The sequence below is a fragment of the Lacerta agilis genome, chromosome 3, assembly GCF_009819535.1.
Source record: "Lacerta agilis isolate rLacAgi1 chromosome 3, rLacAgi1.pri, whole genome shotgun sequence".
Taxonomy (NCBI): Eukaryota; Metazoa; Chordata; class Lepidosauria; order Squamata; family Lacertidae; genus Lacerta; species Lacerta agilis.
Genome location: NC_046314.1, coordinates 101,329,872 through 101,344,840, shown reverse-complemented (window position 1 = coordinate 101,344,840; position 14,969 = coordinate 101,329,872).

The following is a 14,969-nucleotide window of genomic DNA, read 5'->3' as shown; positions in this document are numbered from 1 at the left end:
AACCCATCACTGGATGGTGGGGAGGGGGGAATTGAGGTCTTCTGCATCTTAAAAAGCAGAGACATCACCTTGCCAACAAAGGTCCGTATAGTTAAAGCCATGGTTTTCCCAGTAGTTATGTGTGGAAGTGAGAGCTGGACTATAAAGAAGGCTGATCGCTGAAGAATTGATGCTTTTGAATTATGGTGCTGGAGGAGACTCTTGAGAGTCCCATGGACTGCAAGAAGATCAAACCTATCCATTCTGAAGGAAATCAGCCCTGAGTGCTCACTGGAAGGACTGATCCTGAAGTTGAGGCTCCAATACTTTGGCCACTTCATGAGAAGAGAAGACTCCCTGGAAAAGACCCTGATGTTGGGAAAGATGGAGGGCACAAGGAGAAGGGGACGACAGAGGATGAGATGGTTGGAGAGTGTTCTCGAAGCTACCAACATGAGTCTGACCAAACTGCGTGAGGCAGTGGAAGACAGGAGTGCCTGGCGTGCTCTGGTCTACGGGTCACGAAGAGTTGGACACTACCAAATGACTAAACAACAAGAAGCATGCTAGACAGATGTTCCACCAAGTGATGGGCACTTTCCAAAGCTGTGAGCTGGGGATTGGAGAGGCTGGAATTTTGAGCCTAGTTGTTCTCACAAAGTAGTAACAGTATTTCCCCATGGGGGTGATTTCCATGGACTTGCCATATGCCCTACCCTTGTTCTATGCTGGCAGAAAAGCCTTATAGGCTGGCATTTGTTGGCGCTGCCTGAGTATGAGCTGATGTGCGGGATAAGAGCATATTAAACGTGCTGGGGAAATGCATAGGATGCTAGCATGTGTGCATGGTTTCGCTGCGTCCCACAGCGCATGGAAAGCAGGCCATGGTCACTGAGGAAGAGCAAACAACTACATGGAAGGCACTCACAGCACCCGAAGGAGACGGACACGGCGCCGTTTCACATCAGGGTTGGGGACAGCCAATACAATAGCAGGAGCATGTAGCTGTGTCAGTTCGAAGGGACATTTCACAGCTCAGTTAGCATAGTCGAAAACAAATAGTGCCACATGGCAAAGCACTTGTCTGATCTCGTCCACATGAGCGGGCTAATTTTCATCACCTGCAATCAGTCTGGCTGCGCCACAGAGCAGTCAACCAACCGCTTCATTGCACAGCCAGCTGCAGCATGTCATGTACTCATGGCACAGCGGAGGCAAGTTTTTGGTCATGTGGGATAAGCCCTTGGGCTACAGCATGAGCTTTGAACTGCAGTCGGGCTTACAGAGCATCCTATTCGAGGCAGTTAGGCTTCAAAGGAAATACTGTTGTGCAGGCATGTTTGCTTGGGAAGCCATACAAGATAACACCAGCCAGGTCCCAGAGGGTGCCGTTCTACAAGCCGGGATTTTCTGCAAAGAGGGGGAAAGTCCAAATATTCATACTGAACGAGCAGTAGGTAGATGCGTGGATATACATACAGATTTATTTGTTTTTTTTCTTCAAGGGAACAAAAGAGTCCTTGAGGCTTTCGCCTATCTGTGTACTTCAGCAGGAGTGGATCTACTTGAATTCTCATTCCTATTTAATCAAGGTTCTGTTCAAGGCAATTGTGAGCCGCTGTTCTCTCATCTTGGATGAGCCACCGCACAGCCTACAGCAGACCTGGGGCTTCTAGCATGGCATTGCTGCAGAGGTCCCAGGGGGCCACTTCGCTTTCCCAGAACAAAACAGAAGTTTGCAGTGCCATAGCTAGAAAAGTATCCTATGTGAGACAGATGCAACTGAGCTCCCTACGGCTGTGTCCCGCTACCATATTGACCCCCCCCCATGCCAGCCCCACTGGACTTTCCCTGTTTCTAATGCTGGCACACAGGGCAACTAATCCAGGGGCGGAGGAAGCCGCCCAGGCGTGGAGTCACTCCGTAGCGTGCATGCGCAATGTCGCTACGTTCGACACATGCGTAGCGACGCTGCGCATGCGTGCTACCGAGAGGAGGCGAGCCAGGGAGGTGTGTCAGCGGCCCAAGAGAAGCCCAGAGGGGAGGGGCGGGCTTCTCTTGGGCCACTGACGCTGTTCCCTGGCTTGCCTCCGCCCGCAGCCCAAGCGGCAAAGCGTGCGCCAACGGCTAACCTGCTCAGTGCGTGCTTTGCTATTTCCGGCTCGGGCGGAGGCGAGGGGCGGGCCTGCCCCTCGCCTCCGCCTGAACCGGAAATAGCAAAGCACGCACTGAGCAGGTTTGCGAGCCCTGCCACCAAGCGTGGCTTTTTCCTGGCATCCGCGGGGCTCGGCTTGGGTGTCGCACCGGGGGTAGCGGCGCCCAGAGTGTCACCCCCTCCAGCCTGGAACCCGGGGCTCCCCGCCCCCTTCGCCCCCCTTCCTATGCCACTGAATTAATCCAGTGGCCTGCGGACTATAGGGAGGGAGCCATTGAGCCAGGGCTCCGTGATCTGAATTCCAGGGTCTTGGGCTGCTTCCACAGAATACATTTAAAGCACGATTTACTCCGAAAGAATCCTGGGAACTGCATCTTGCTAACTTCAGGATGCTGCCCTAAATGGGCCATTGGCCTGATCCTGCAGGCTCCCCCAGGGTGCTGGGAATTGTAGCGCTGTGATGGGTGAATTCTGGTTTCCAGGATTCTTTGGGGCAGACTGTGTGCTTTAAATGCATCAAGGGGTCCCGATTCTGTTTTCATTTTTTTATTTTCATTTTATTTTTTTATGTATATAATTTTTATTAGATTTTCTGCTTTGCACTTTGAAATATTCATTTAAACAACCTTAAAATGTCAATGACTTCCCTTCTTCTCTTTCCGTGGTTCATTTTGCATATCATAAATCCCTGCATATTTTACATAAACTAAACCATTCAGTATTCCATTATTGCATCCATCAAAACTTACTTGCAGTGTTGAATTGATCTTAATGCTGCCGACGTTTTCAAGTGTACACAATTCCCGCCCCCATATATTCAAGAAACATTTTCCAGTCTTCTTTAAACGTACGTTCTTCTTGTTCTCTTATTCTATGTTAGGTCTGTAAGCTGCGCATATTCCATCAGTTTAAGTTGCCATTCTTCTTTAGTTGGGACCTCGCTCGTTTTCCATTTTTGGGCTAACAAGACACGGGCCGCAGTAGTGGCATACATAAATAACCTTTTCTGACACCTGGGAATTTCCATCTGAATCATCCCAAACAAAAAGCACTGGGTTTTTTTTTTAAGTACTTTTAAACATTTTTTTCAATTCATTATGAATTATTTCCCAATACTCTTTTACCCTTTTACAGGTCCACCACATATGAATAAAAGTTCCAATTCCGATTTCAACGCTGTTTGTGCCTGCAACTGGTTTAGGGCAGCCCTATTGCTTCGTTCCGATTGGCTCATATCCCACAGCTGCCTGTTGAAATTCTGAAACGTTTCATACAGCAAATGACCTGGTGGGGGGCTTTTGTCCTGCTTTGTTGCACTACAGAGCAAGAATGCCTCACCAGATGGCAACCTTGCCTTAACACCTGATAAAGCAGAGCGATGTGCGGGCAGCAGCCCATTGTAAAGCCACCACTACCTCAACGACATGTTGCAAAATACACCGGCATAAGAAAAAAAAGACCACCAGTCTGGAAGGGCACTAAGACTTCCTCCCAAAGGTGAGCTTTGAACTGGGCACTCGCCGAGTCTCAGCAAAGTCTTTGCCCAAAAGATTTGTGATGCCGAACGTTCAGTTGGGGTTGGGATTTGTGGGGGCCTGATGCCCCCCCTCCATGTATAGTATTGTTGGGAGATTCATTCCCCGTGTGCAGTCATGGGATTGTTGTCTATCACATGATGGTGTGTGTTTTGACTCCACAATGGGATGTGATGGAAGACAGGATGTTTGTATTACTGTGTTCCCTGAAGTGGGACTTTTGTCCTTTGTTCTTTCTTTTTGCTGCCTGATGCTAGAGAGAGAGAGGGAGCCATGATGGAGTGCCCCGTGTGTGTTATATATGTAAATAAAGTAGATTAGCCTACATGCTGAGTTGCTGTGGTCTGTCATGCAAGCTGAGCAAACCTCTGCGGATCCGTGAGCATGCTGGTGTCTTCTGGCATCAGTTGCAATGATGTTCGGGCTGAGGAATGATTATGAAGCTCCTGAACGATCACCCAGGAGGGAGGGAACATGCCAGTCAGGCATGTGTCTCTGCCAGGGTCCTACTTGCGAGTAGGCCATTTCTTGACAGGTATGTCATTCCTGGAATTGCCTTCGTGCGAACCGGCTCCTACAGAATCAGCGTGAGAATTTGTGGGTGTTCTGACAGAACATGTAACACTCTTCCTTGCCTACTCTTGACCCTTCCTTTACAGCCTCCGAGAGATGCTCCGGCAAGAAACCTTGCAAATTAGCAGTCCTGATTTAGCACGCTTAATTTGCTTCCTTAGCTCCAGAAGTGGTGTTGATTAGCTCTTGGGGGTGGCAGACAAGGCAGCTGAGGCATGCATGGTGCCTCCAGCAGCATCTGAGACTGCAGACAATGGCCCTTGCAATGAGTGGGTGTTTTTTTTCTTCTCTCTCTCTCTCTCTCTCTCTCTCTCTCTCATCTTTTTATTAAAGAGAATATTTGAAGCAACCACTGCTAATCCTAGAAGCTTGCCAAGAGTGCTGCTGCAATGCCCAAAAGGTCACCTGCTATCAAGGCAGGTCAGTGGTACACTACTACGGTAGTAAAGTTCATCAAACTGCAGTCAACCCACCCTGGGGTCATTGCGGCGTGATGTTTTAAGTGCAAACGGCTCAGTTAAGGCGGCGCTGGAGGATTAGGACATCTGTGGCTGCCAACAGACGCTGCCCCAAAAGGGTTTCCCGGGCAGGAGACAAGTGCTTTGTGTTTGCCCTAAGGCACAGTTGTATCTTGGACCTGTCTGCCTAGACACAGACATAAGAAGCAGCTCTGTGCCTGAGATTCTCTGTGGTGTCTCAACCCTTTCAGTCTTCTCGTTGGCAGGGGCTGAGGACTTGGAGTTGGGTTGCTGCTATGGAATGTTGATTCCTTCTCTTGAGCTGCTAAAAAACAGGGCTGGGAAGGCATTGGCCATCCAGGTGATGTTAAACTACCGCTCCCATTGCCTTTGTCCCTTGGTCGTGATGGTTGGAGTTCTGCTGTGAGTTGGAGTCCATCAACACCTGGAGGGTCACTGGCCCCCCCATCCCTCAGCCCCAAAGAGCCACATTCATGGGACAGGAATGACTTTGGCAGACAAAGAAAAGACAGGGGTTGAGATTGCCTTCAGGTCACAAGAATCAGCATGGATGCATTTTAAGACCAATAAGCAGACCAAAGGTGCAACATTCAGACAAGCAGAAGGCTCCAGGTGGCACGGTGCCTCCATCAAACAAGATCAGCTCTCAAGCTTGGTCTTCCAGAACATAGAGAGGAACGAAGAGGGCAGAGGAAAGAGAGACAAGAGAAGGAGTCACAAGTCGGGAGGGAAGAGTCTTAAAGAGCGCTGGGAAAGCGAGGACATTCAGTCCTTGCAACTGCCTCTTTGGGGGAAACCTACTGGGAAGATTTGCTGTGACCACTAGGCCTGCACTGTTTTGGTTTCTTAAAGAGTTAACTTCTCTGAGACTGGGTGTCTTACTGCTGACCTGCTCCTGACAGCCATGCTATCCAAAAGCTGCTGCCTTCAGGACCTTGTTACACTTGCATCCAACTCTTCCTGCCAGGAGCTCAGAGCTGCATATACGGTTCTCCTTCCCCTATAACCTGTCCTAGGATATGGGTATTAACCAGACCCAGCCTTCCTTAGTTCCATAATTAAAATGGCAAGACTTCTTAGCTGGCCCTTGCAAGGTTAAATTTCCACCTCCCCTGTGTGTGCTGCGTGCCGATTGAAGGCCTGTCCTCAAGGGAAAGGGAACTGGGTTAGGCAGCTGCCTAGTGACTAGGCCTGGGCTCTGCAGAGCCTGGGAACCGTCTGCTGATGGAGGGGCTTGTGCTATTTGCCGTGATCGCTGCCACGCCTGTGCGCAGACAGTCATTAAAGGGAACTGGGAGCACTGCGTGTCTGCAGTAATTTAGCACCATGCATTAACCCAGGCCATGCAGGAGGGAGAGCACTCCATAAATCCTTTCCCTTGTCGGCTGACTCGTGTACGCAGGCAGCTTCTTGCCCTGTTCCCTGGAAAAGAGCCAATCACAGTATGGCGGTGGCCGCAGAGGGGTTCCAAAAGTGCTGGTGCTGTTCCAGTGGCAAGAAGGCGGCTGGGAGGCAGCAGACGCAGAGAGAGGAGAGAGAAAACATAATTCAGGAAAAGATACTGAGTAGATGAAGAGCAGAGCTTCTCCACCTCCCAGTGTTTTGCTGACAAAAATAGATACACACACACACACTTAGCCCAGCGCCCAAACTGAGTCTCGCTATCTGTGCTCGCCACCACTTTGCTGAATGCTCTCTGTTCATTTGCTCTGCCATCAGCTGCCCTCCACAGATTTAAAAGCCAGGTGGGTGTGAGTTTGTTCTTTTTGGTTAAAGTTATGCTTTGGAAAAGCTAGCAAATGCCTGTGAGAGGTTGCAAACAGCAGCTGCAGTGTGAAATGGCAGAATGAGCATCGTACAGTTCTGCATGCCCTTAGGAACCTGCCTTATCCTGAGCTGGACCAATGGTCCGTGTAGCTTAGTATTGTCTACACTGACTGGCAGCGGGTCATTAGGTTTTCGAACAGGGGACGTTCCCAGCATGACCTGGAGGAGATGCTGCTAGGGATCGAAGAACCCAGGGCCTTCTACATGCAGAGCAGATGCTCTGCCGGTGTGCCGTGCAAATCTGAGTCGTGTGTTTACATTTACATGAGAAAAGATGCATATGTCCCTCACTTAGAAACTGAAACCCTAGACACCCTGGGAGGGGCGGTAGCTAAATGCCGATGAGTGAAATTCACAGTAAGACTTTTAACCAAGCACCTGGAAAGGCAGCAATTTAAAAGGGAGAGACCAGAAAATACAAACTGTCTCTGGTAAAGAAAGCTAAAGAGGAGGAACGAGGCATGGCATATTGCGTGAGGGGACTGCGAGCTCAGTTTTGGTACTGAAACAAATTCCTGGACCCAGCGTGTGCTCAGAGGCACACCTTCTAAGAATATTTTTGTCCCAAAACAGTACCCAGCACTATTTTTCACTTGGCTCTGGTTGGTGGAACTCAGGGTCCTAGTAAAGGCAAACAACACACTAAGTAGTTGAAGTCTGCCCCAGGAGAATGTGGCTCTTGACTAAGGGAAATAGAGGCTGCATGTTGGGGACAGGGGACAGGGGACGGGGGGATCTAGTGAAGCACAGATTTAGATCTATAAGGAGGAACAATTTGTGGGGCTCACAAAGTAAACTTTTGGGGCTTATTAGTACTGAAAAACACATGCATAAGAAGAGCCATGATAGAGGTGTATAAAATTATGCATGATTTGAAGATCGTGGATTGGGATAACTTTTTCTCCACCTGTTGTGATACTGGAACCCGGGGCCATCCAAAGGTGGTGAATGTCATGGATTGGCTGGATGTTGAGGAGTGGTGGGAGGCAGCAGCTGGGGAACCCCTAGGGAAGAAGGCTCAGAGCCTAGAGAGTGGTAGTGAGAGGACAATGAATGGACAGAGTGAGAAGACTGGGAGGAGGAGAGCTGGAGGGGCAAAGGGGTTTAGTGAACAGGCAGAGAGAAGTCCACCATCGGAGGCAGAAGCAGAGGCTGGAGAAGAGGGGGGGACAAGAGGCAGCAATGAGTCAGGCTGACGAGGAAGCCAGGGGGTCTCCTCCTCCTTTGGCAACCAGCTCCCCTCCTCCCTGGTCTCCCAGAACCCAAAGAGGTATGAAGAGGGCAGAGCAAAGACAAGCAAGACAAAGGAGTCCCAGATTGCTTAGGAAGGAGACTTAGAGAGCTGTGGGAAGACAGGGACCTTCAGTCCTCACTACTGCCCCATTGGGGCAAGACCTGCTGGGAGGTTGCTGTGCTCACTAGGGCTGAGCTGTTCTGTTTCTTTGAATAAAGAGTTAACTTCACTGGCACTATCTGAGTTATTACTAACCTGCCCCAGGCATTGGAAATTCGGGGCAGACCAGAGAAAGTACTTCTTCATGCAGCACATAGTTAAACGATGACGGTCATTCCTGCAGGATATAGAGTTGGTCACCAACTTGGATGGCATGGAAGGTAGGGCTACCAATGGCTGCTAGTTATGATGGCTGTGCTCTGCCTCTACAGCCAGAAGCAGTAATACTTCCGAATACCAGTTGTTGGGAATCACAAGTGGAGCGAGTGCTCTTGTATTCAGCCCCCACTTGTGGGCTTTCCATTAGGCATTGTAGAAAGAGGATGCTGGGCCAGATGGGCCTTTGGTCTGATCCAGAAGATCTCTTCTTATGTTTGTAGGTGGTGCGGTTCTGCAATAGGTTATTAGCAGTTGTCAGCATTGTTGGAGATTCATTCCCCGTGTGCAGTAATGCGATTGTTGTCTATCACATGATGGTGTGTGTTTTGATTCCACAATGGGATGTGACGGAAGACAGAGTGTTTGTCTTACTGTGTTCCCTGAAGTGGGACTATTGTCCTTTGTTCTTTCTCTTTGCTGCCTGATGATAGAGAGGGAGCCATGATGAAGTGCTCTGTTTGTATTTATATGTAAATAAAGTAGGTTAGCCAACATGCTGAGTTGCTGAGGTCTGTTACGCAAATGCGCAAACCTCTGCGGATCCCTAAGTGTGCTGATGCCAGAAGACATCAGTCGCTGTGATGTTCGGGCTAATGAATGCTTTTGAAGCTCCCAAACGATCGTCCAGGAGGGAGGGAACATGCCAGTCGGGCATGTGTCTCTCTGCCAAGGTTCTACTTGTGAGTAGGACATGCCATTGGAAGCCAGGAGTAAAAGATGTTATATATTCAAACTAGCAGCTATAACACCAGATGTCAGAACATTAGCAACCCCAACGAAATTTTAAAAATCTTCCAATTTCTGGCACAAGATGCAACAAGAGGAAACCCACAAAATTTCAACTGGGGTTGTGCTGGCCCCAGGGGTTTGTCCGTGAAGAGAGGTCCAAGTCCAGTCCTGGGTCTAGAGGTCCAAAGGAGGTCAGTCCGGCGGGGAGCGAGGCAGGGAGCAGGTCAAGGTCCAAGGCAGGTGCAGGCACGAGGTTGCAGGTCAAGCACACGCTTGCAACTAAGTTGCTCATGCAACTTGGGCTGGGTCTGGCTGGCTTTTATCTGGCCCTATGCTTAGGGCGGCCCCGATCCTCCGGAGACTCGCCTCTCCTCCGGGCCTGGAGGCAAGCACTCCTCCTGTAGGCACTTAGTTCTCTTTGCCTCTCTGTCCCGAGCCTCTGCAGCTCAGGAGAGGCTGGTGGGTTACTGGACCCAGGGGATGCCTCTGCTTCCTCTGAAGAGGCTGGGAGTGGAGCACCTGCAGGCAATGGGTCCTCCCTCCCATCAGGAGCCAGAGCAGACTCTGCTGATGCCTGCACCTGGGGATCCAGCACAGGTGGGGATCCTTCAGGCTCAAGCCCGGCTCAGCTGCTTCTGGAGGTGGGGAATCCTGTGCAGGCTGGGATCCCTCAGGTTCAGCATCTGAGTCTGACTCTCAGGCCATCACACCGGTGGTATTTCTGGGTCAAGGCATCATGACAGAGAAGGTCTCCCAAGACAGGCCCGAGAGCAAAGCCTCCTACATATATCTCAATACCTAGACAAGCATAAGATAGATTACTTGCATCCATCCATAACAGGAACGGAGGCATGATTTGCCCAGTTCCCCACCACCGCCACTGACATCCTGCAGATCCGTTCAGTGTGTTGACTGAGAAACACTAACAGAAAATTCTCAGCACTCTCACCAAAACTACAGCTCCCAGGAGGTTCCTTGAGAGAAGCGATGACAGCTAATCCAATATTATGACTGGTTTTTGTTCTGCATATGGATGGGACCAAAGCTCTCCTAGGAAAGGACAGGGGAACAGGGCTGTCAGCCGATTTAACGGATTTTTAATCATATGTCTTTGAACTGATCGCTTGATTAATTTGTCCATTAAATTTTAATAAAATGTGCACATTGCCAAATACTGCCTTTTTTGCAGGACTGAATGAGGCGCCAGGCAACATACAATTTAATTAACAAAAGCTACCGCTTGCTGTGAGGAGAAACAGCCACCTTTAATATTTCCCTTCCCTGTCACTGAAAGGCACCAGAATCGAGGCAAACAAACAAGCGAAGCCCTTAACTTGCACAGAAATTTATGGGAGGTTTCTCCCCACGCCAATTATTCAGCTGAGGCCTTAACTTAAGGAATCTACCAATTAAAGCTTGCAACCCTTCCTGGGACACCTCGCCTCATCTTAGGTAAAGAACATTCAAGGCCGGCTCTACCATTAGACAGATGCTGGAAGTGGGGAATGTGTGCCATATGGCCTGTGATGTGAAGATAGTCTGCTGTTCTCAGGTGCGGTGGAGGATACTGTCCTGTGGCTGGTGTTCCGACCGAGTAATTTTCAGCTGCCAGTTTGGTCCATTTGTACTTATGGCAGTGCCGGCCCACACGTGAGGCAAGGTGTGGCGACTGCTTTGGGCAGAAGAATCCACGGGAGCAGCAAATCCAGCCTCCCAGGAATGCCTCACCTGCTGCTGCTGCAGTGGTAACAACGGTTGCAGTGTGCTCCTTGGAGGCCGGATCTGTCGCCTCCTCAGCAGCCCCCCCCCCCAAATGCTGCCTCTACAGTAGCCTCTTGGCAAATAGGAGGGTCTGCTGGTCTCCTCCCACCCCGGGAGGAAATGGTGGGGGCTGCCCTCTGGGGTTTCCTGGGCTCTGCACTTGATTCAGAGCGGGTCCCTCCACCCTCCAGTATGATGGCCTTGAATTCCCACTTTAACCAGCAAGTAGGGTTGATTTGATTCCCTCCTTCGTTCCTTGTTCCTTCACTCCTTCTTCCCTGGCGAAGGGAGCGCCATTTTGCGGTTCGCCTCAGCTGCCAAAATGTCTTGGGTCAGGCGGAGAGCATCTTGTTCTTCCCCGTCAGCACTCTGCGTTAAAGGAAGTATTATACTGATTTAAACGGCCATGTCTTCTCCCAAAGAACACCAGGCACTGTCCCTTGTCAAGGGCCCTGAGGGTAGTTAGGAGACCCCTGTTCTTCGCACAGAGCCACAGCTCCCACAATGGGGTTTAGCAATCAACCCCTCGCTGCTGGCATGTATCGGCTATCGATTTCACTTGAGCGTGCTGATTACTTTATGAACAGCTTGATCCACAGCTCTCGCGAGCTGCGTCAGGGCTTGCATATAAGCTGTTTTAGTTCCATTGTCCTCAGCTGCACTGATGCTGGCTTAAACCCAAGGACTTCAATCTTACTGGAGGTTGGGCTCCCATATTGGCAATAAGGTTGCTTTTGACAATGGGAGTCACATTTAATCGAAGCTTCAATAGACAGTGAACGGGCATCTCCCTCTGGCTGCCTATTTGGGCTAATTCACACAGGTATGTCAAAGCCCCATGAGAGATGGAACAACAGCTGGTGAATTGCATGTGTGAATCAGCTGCAGCAGGCAGAATTTTAATTTTGCCAACCGCAGCACTTTCCAGTGGACTCAACTTGCACATTCCGTGGCCCCGTCATCAAGGGATTGTTCGCGAATGCACACTCGTCACTTGATGGCTGCAACATCAAGCGATAGCTTAATGTAGGAATGGAACCCCAGCCATCAAGTAGACAGCAGTCGAGTTAAGGGGAATCAAATCATAAATAGGTCAAGTACCTTTGTCCAGCTAAAACTGGCACATGAGCTATCTCTGTTCCCAATGTGGTCAGCTCTGGCCATGGTGAAATGTGTCCTGGTTACATCAAGGCTAGATTACTACAATGCTCTCCGCGTGGGGCTGCCTTTGAGAACAGTTCAGAACATACAGAAATTAAGGTGATGGCTGGAGCCAGATTGTATGTATATGTGTCTCTCCCATGACAGGTGTTATCCTGCCTCCCAGCCCATTTCCAGGCACAATCCTAGGTTCTAGTTATCCTCTTTAAAGTCCCAAATGGTTTGGTTCCAGTATACTAAATCACCATCTCCTCCATTCCACGTTACCCTGCCTGCTGATTATTGAGGGGTTTCATGAGGACTAGTAACCAATCTATGGCTATGACTCTCACCTGTGACAATTACACGCCAGCCAACACTCCCTATCACAACCCCACCAGTTGGGAATAATGAAGTGTATTTCCCCCGCAGTGGTCGTATATTATACCCTCCGAGGAAATATGATGCCGCAAAACAAGTGCTTCTTTGAGAGAGAAGCCATTATGGGCAATAGCTATGAACTGGATGTGCTATTAACAAATCATCTGGAAAAGTCTAATGATAGGTAGGATGAACAGTGTGGCAGGAGATAAGCCTGGGAAGTGAGCAGGCAGGGAGACCGGGAGAGAGAAGGAAGCAAGAGTAGATCTTTAACCATTTTGACAGCGGTGGCTGTGCTCAGAAGCAACAACTAGGAAGCTGCCTTGTACTGAATCAGAACATTGGTCCGTGAAGCTCAGTCTTGTCTGCTCTGACTGGCAGGTCTCCAGGGTTTGAGGCAGAGGTCCCCTGGAGATCATAGAATCATAGAATCATAGAGTTGGAAGAGACCACAAGGGCCATCCAGTCCAACCCCCTGCCAAGCAGGAAACACCATCAAAGCATTCCTGACAGATGGCTGTCAAGCCTCTGCTTAAAGACCTCCAAAGAAGGAGACTCCACCACACTCCTTGGTAGCAAATTCCACTGCCGAACAGCTCTCACTGTCAGGAAGTTCTTCCTAATGTTTAGGTGGAATCTTCTTTCTTGTAGTTTGAATCCATTGCTCCGTGTCCGCTTCTCTGGAGCAGCAGAAAACAACCTTTCACCCTCCTCTATATGACATCCTTTTATATATTTGAACATGGCTATCATATCACCCCTTCACCTTCTCTTCTCCAGGCTAAACATACCCAGCTCCCTAAGCCGTTCCTCATAAGGCATTGTTTCCAGGCCTTTGACCATTTTGGTTGCCCTCTTCTGGACACGTTTCAGCTTGTCAGTATCCTTCTTGAACTGTGGTGCCCAGAACTGGACACAGTATTCCAGGTGAGGTCTGACCAGAGCAGAATATAGTGGTACTATTACCTCCCTTGATCTAGACGCTATACTCTAGATGCTGGGATTTGAACCTGAGACCTTTCTTCACGCTAGGTGGATGCTCTGACACTGACTACGACCCATACCCTGTGTCTATCTAGGTGTTCAAGGAACTACTGATACATGGCTCAGCTGCTTCTTTCCAAGCCAGCCAACCTTCCCGCCCCACCCCCACCTTTCTGCTCTCTTTCTGGTAGGTTCTTGCATTCTCCAGCTGCGAGACCCTGGAGAGCTGCTGCTGATCAGAGTAGGCTCTATTGGGCTGCAGGGACAAATAGGTTATTATATAAGATGACTTCCTGTCTTTTTTTTTTAAGTGTTTTGTCTTCGGTGATAACGTGGGATAAGTTTGGAAAAGATGAGAGTCCCCAGCCAGCCGGGATCGTACACTTAATGAATTTGAATGGAGAAAAGTGTTTGCTTGCAAATGTAAATATTACTGTGGAGGGAAGTTCATTTACATGAGAAGTGATTAAAGTTTCGGTGTTTACCAGACCAGCAAGCTCAGGCAGGCAAGCTCATTAGACAGAGCGGTGGGGGTCCCACTCCTAGCCCTGCTGGCGGGAGGACAGAATCCCTGACAGTGCCGGAGTGGCTATTAACACTCTTGTGCCAAAAGCTGCGTTTAGTTTGGCAGCAACCACTATGCTACTCTTCTGGAGGAGCTGAACTGGGGAAGGACTACCGCTCACCTGGTTGGCATGTAGAAGGCCCCATCAAGCCCAGGATGGTGTTCTCACTATGACCAACCAGAAAAGGGCTCAGCAAACTTTTCCAGCAGGGGGCCAGTCCACTGTCCCTCAGACCTTGTGGGGGACCGGACTATATGTTTTTTGGGGGGTGAATGAATTCCTATGCCCCACAAACAACCCAGAGATGCATTTTAAATAAAACCACACATTCAACTCATGTAAAAACACGTTGATTCCCGGACCGTCCGTGGGTCAGATTGAGAAGGCGATTGGGCCGGATATGGCCCCCAGGCCTTAGTTTGCCTACCCACGAACCAGACATCTACAAAAAGCCCACCAGGAAATCACCATGTATGAAAATCCACCCAACCCTTGGTCAACAGATTATGTGGCAGACAGGGGCGTAGCAAAGGGGGGGGCAGGGGGCAGGCCGCCCCGGGTTCCATAATGGAGGGTTGACAAATTATGAAGGAATTTTTTTTTGAAAAAAAAAATTGAAAAAAAAAATTGTTTTGGAAAATGCCTGCTCCGAAGGTCTTATCTTACTATACTAGGGATTATATAGCTATACAGTATATGAAATTTCATCCATATTGGTTAATATCTTGACCCTCCTCCACCAAAATAGCTGTTCACTTGGCTGTTTTCCTATGTCATAAAGGCTGAAATTTCAGTTCAGAGAACACTTTACTATTCCCAACCCTAACCCTGTGGAAAGCCATCTACTTAGACTTTAATTTGATTTTGAGATGTTTTTAGGAGGTAATTTAATTATTGTTTGATTTTATACCAATGTTATGTATCTGATGTTAGCCACCCTGAGCCCAACTTTGGCCAGGGAGGGTGGGATATAAATCAAAGTTTTTTATTATTATTACTTGTTATTATTCCTTTGTAAGAAAATATGAAATAATGTACAACCATTTTTGTGGGGGGGGGGAATCAATGGGGGGGTTGACAAGAAATTTTTCGCACCAGGTACCACCTGACCTTCCCATGCCTCGGGGGGGGGGGGGAGGGGGGTGACAAAAATTTTTTTGCCCCCGGGTACCAATTCTCCTTGCTATGCCCCTGGTGGCAGAGCATGTGTTTTGTACAACCACAGGCCTGGTCTTCAGTTAAGAAAGG